We start from the raw sequence: 4,450 nt of genomic DNA, 5'->3' as shown, positions 1-4,450 counted from the left end.
TGAATTGTCCAATAGTTGACAAAAATATAATTCCAAATACCTTGTGAGATCAAGGACTTGCAAATCCAATAATAGAGGGGAAATACTGTGCTGTAAAGATGTCAGGTAGTTAAAACTGAAATCCAGAGTTTCTGTGAAGGGAGGAAGGGCAGGTATGTAGCTGAGGTTTCTCCCTTCACATTATATAATGCAATGGTTTAACAGTATCAATAACCCTTAGGATTTTGAACTATTTATATTGTAATTTGTAAAATAATCAAATTCCAGGGACAAAAATATGAATACAGCGATCAAATTAAATATTTTCCATGTGGGAAACTGGGAATAGGTAATTAATTAAATGTATCATAATCTGTTGACCTGACCAGTCGCACCATCAACGTTGAACATCACCATCCTTTTCAATGTTGTCTAATATTACATTTTAATGATCAACCATTCAACAATAACCTGTCTTCAATTATACTTTACCTCTGTGCAAATGTCTCCCTCCACAGCACGCAGGAGAAACAAAATCTACAGGAGAGTGGAAACCATGTTGTTTACTAAAGCATTCAATACTTAGTAATTGATAATAACACGTTAGTTGATAGACTAGTACTAGATACTACACCATCACTATCTATTTGAGAAGTGGCTCTGCATCTCACATGTATTGTTCATCTGTGGATGATGACGACCTAAATGGCCATTGTTCACGCTGTTTCTCATTTTCATTCCTCATATTTCTAAAAGGGCAAAGCTATTTTAGTTTGTGTTCTCCTGTCTCCACATTGTCACCACATCCCCTGATGCATGAGAACGGGGCGTCTATGTGGTAGGACCAGTACCAGAGCTGAATGAATGTGTCTGTTTTGTAATATTCACAGATACAAAATGATGTGGTTGATACCCATTTTGGACAGTTTTTCTGTTCTTCCATGCAGCAAGGGGGCAACAATGCACAGAGGTAGGTTATGTTATAAAAGCTCTGTTGTAGACTCAGCAAACTCCGACTTCGCCACCTCAACATCAGTTCCAATGCAGAGATCCGCTTGAATATTTCACAATTTTCTGGACTTGAATCCCTTGAAGGGTTGGATTTCCACAATACCAAGCTCACTGGTGCTGTTGACCTTTTTAACATGGTGAATCTGAGTCATCACAAGTATCTGGAAATCTCCGATACAGGAATCACTGTCACAAACCAGTTGTTCTTTTAATGACAGGAATCTGAGTGTGCTCAAACGATCTGGTGACAAATTACTCAGGAATATCTCAAATAATCTCTCTGTGAACCTTACTCCTCTGGAAACGTTAGATATTTCATCTTGCGGTATTGAGAAGTTGCTCTGCAACTCTTTTGTTAATCTAAATATGTTTCGAGAGTTGATTCTCAGTGGAAATAAATTGATATCTGTGCATTTTCTATCCAATCCTAGTGTAACGATTCTCTAGCTCTTCCTCCTCCTCGGACGAGGAGAGGCGAGACGGATCAGATGACCAATATGCAGCGTGGTAGTTTGACATTATATTTATTAAACAAGACAAAAAACGAACTATACTTGATACTAAACAAAATAACAAAACGAATGTAGACTGACCTGAACGTATGAACTTACATGTAACGAAGAACGTACGAACAGGGAAAACAGACTACACAAAACGAACGAACGAACGACCGAACAAACAAACAAACAAACAAACCGAAACAGTCCCGTGTGGCACGACAAACACAGACACAGGAGACAACCACCCACAACAATCAATGTGAAAACACCTACCTTAATATGGCTCTCAATCAGAGGAAATGAAAACCACCTGCCTCTAATTGAGAACCATATCAGGTCACCCTTTAACAAACATAGAAACACATAACATAGACTACCCACCCAAACTCACGCCCTGACCGTCAAACACATACAAAATAACAGAAAACCGGTCAGAAACGTGACACCTAGCTTTGCTTCACTAACATGGATGGATTTAGGCAAAAATCTGATTGCCAGAATTGTGGATTTCTCCTGCTCACAAATAGACTTTATTATATGGATGAACCCAGGGGCGCAACTGGTTTTAGAAGTGGGGGGGACCTAATTATTATTATTCTTTTATTTTTTATCCAGTCGGATAAACACTCCAAACAGCCTACTCGTCCGTTGCCTCGCTGTGTATCACATGGGAGGGCAAAATGCAATTTCAGAACATTCCCAGTGAAATGAACCATAAAAATAAAAACAAATATTTTGTGTAAACCATTATCAGAATCAACACAGACCACTAAAGTGTTTGACTTTGATGTTGAATACTGCACGCACATCTTGAGAGTTAAACTTTTAGTGCCCATCTTTGTTGTCATTTTTATTCTTACATTGTCAGTCTTGGCCTACAAGTTCCAGTTCTACCTGTGTTACTGCTGCGTTTTGCTGAGAGGCTACAAGATCTCCCGCCAGCAGGATTGCCTTTACGATGTCTTTGTGATCTACTCCAGCAAGGAAGAGGCCTGGGTGATGGAGGAACTGGTGGAGAACCTTGAGAAAGGAGGCCCTCCCATTCAGCTGTGCCTCCATGAGCAGGACTTTGAAGTGGGCAAGTCCACCTCCTCCAACATCACAGACAAGGGCATCATTGGTAGCCGCAAGGTAATCTCGGTGGTTTTGCGCCACTTCATTGACAGTGCGTGGTGTCGCTTTGAGTTTGAGGTGGCTCAGTCCTGGCTGGTGCTGGAGGGAAAACCCAACATCATTATACTGGAGGACGTGGAGGAGGAGAGGACCAAAAGTGTTTGTGCTCCACAAATACCTGAAGAAGAACACTTACCCGAAATGGAGGGACATCTCAAAAACACAACCATAAACTGGTTCCTGTTGATGAGCTGACATTATTCTCAGAATTAGCATCTCTGTTGTCAGCTTTTTAGCATAACTATACGGCATTTAGGCATTCAAGTTGTTAATGAATGTAATAGTAGCCTTGAGTCATCTGAGAACTAAGTGGTAGAATATACATGTGAAATGCTGTGGAAACAAATACTGCATTGGTTTAAAAATAAATCTAGAAAAAAATCTAGAAAAAGAGAGTGTTATAAAAACAGAAACTGAAGAAATTATACCCCAGCACTTTCGACAAATTCATAAGATAATGTCACCTTAAAAAGAGAAGTTTTCAGTTTCAAGCTGTTTGTACAGTTTAACATGTTTAGAGGAGTTTCCACCAACAGTTTCTGAGATGTATTTCCCAAGGGCATTTTTGTTGGCATTTGGGATGTCTGTGGGGTTTACCCAAAGCGGATGTTTGTGTATGGGTGGCTGTGTCCGAATACCCACACATGCATTCTAAATAGCAGGCAATTTGGGCATGCAAAAAAATAGTCTAGCAGGGATACAGCTTTTCTCAAAATTGACTTTTCGTAGCAGGGTTAGAAGAACTTACGCAGTGGATTTTGAGAATGAACATAGCAGGTTAAGATAATTAGGTTAAGGCTAAGAAAAGGGTTAGGGTTAGCTAAAACGCACAAATAAACAACAGCTTTCAGTGTCAAATTTGACAAAAGCTGTATTCCATCTAGACATGACCTTGTTTGACATTAGCTGATAATCAGCTGAGGGGACAAGCTGTACCAAAATGAAAGAATGGTGGGCCGTGAATCAACGTAGGCTAATTGAGCATTAGATTATGCATTTTCATTAGCATGAGACTGTTATGCTGATATTTGTTGCATTCGTTTTTACTGAACATTATGTTCTAAATAGTAATAGAAGTACGACGAGTGCACAGTAGGTAAGTAGCAAGGCATATTTAGGACACAAACAATGTCTTTGGTTATCACGTTACACAGTCATGTCCTTTTGATTTAGGCACAAACACTCGGAGACAGCAGTGAACAGATGAACAATTTCAGAATGAAGGGATGTTTTGATCTCAAATTGTGTTTGCAAGAATGAAAGCATGCATCTGAATACAAGTTGAACACGAAACTTCACTCTTATAAAAACAGGTGCAATCTAGAACCTAAAAGGGTTCTTTGGCTGTCCCTATAGGAGAACCCGTTGAAGAACCCTTTTTGGTTCCAGGTTCAACCCTATTGGTTCCAGGTAGAACTATTTTGGGTTCCATGTAGAACTCTTTCCACAGAGGGTTCTACGTGAAACCCAAAAGGGTTCTACCTGGAATCAAAACGGGTTATCCTATGGGGACAGCCGAAGAACCCTTTTGGAACCCTTTTTCTAAGAGAGTAGATCAGTTTCCTATCATTTGTAAATTGTAATTGGGCAATGAATAATTGCCAGATTATCTCAGTATATGGAACTTTGGCTTCTTCATTTGCAAACAGTCAAAGGAAGTTATTTCTAGGTGTTTATAAAAGTAAGCTGGCCAACTTCTTGATCCTGCTTTGTAAAATACCACCTTGCTTTAGTGTCTATCTTGTGGTTGAATCTGGTGTAAATTCCTCAGTGATCATCTGTCTTTT

At 39.6% G+C, this 4,450-nt stretch overlaps 1 pseudogene; it reads left to right on the top strand.

Moving 5' to 3' along the window:
* Window positions 1-791: 791 nt before the first annotated feature.
* LOC120017831 lies at window positions 792-2,835 on the top strand (annotated as a pseudogene).
* The last annotated feature ends 1,615 nt before the right edge of the window (window positions 2,836-4,450 follow it).

Source organism: Salvelinus namaycush, chromosome 22 (assembly GCF_016432855.1).
Source record: "Salvelinus namaycush isolate Seneca chromosome 22, SaNama_1.0, whole genome shotgun sequence".
In the NCBI taxonomy this organism is placed as follows: domain Eukaryota; kingdom Metazoa; phylum Chordata; class Actinopteri; order Salmoniformes; family Salmonidae; genus Salvelinus; species Salvelinus namaycush.
The sequence above is the reverse complement of the archived record's forward strand: the minus strand, read 5'-3'. Positions and strand labels throughout refer to the sequence as shown.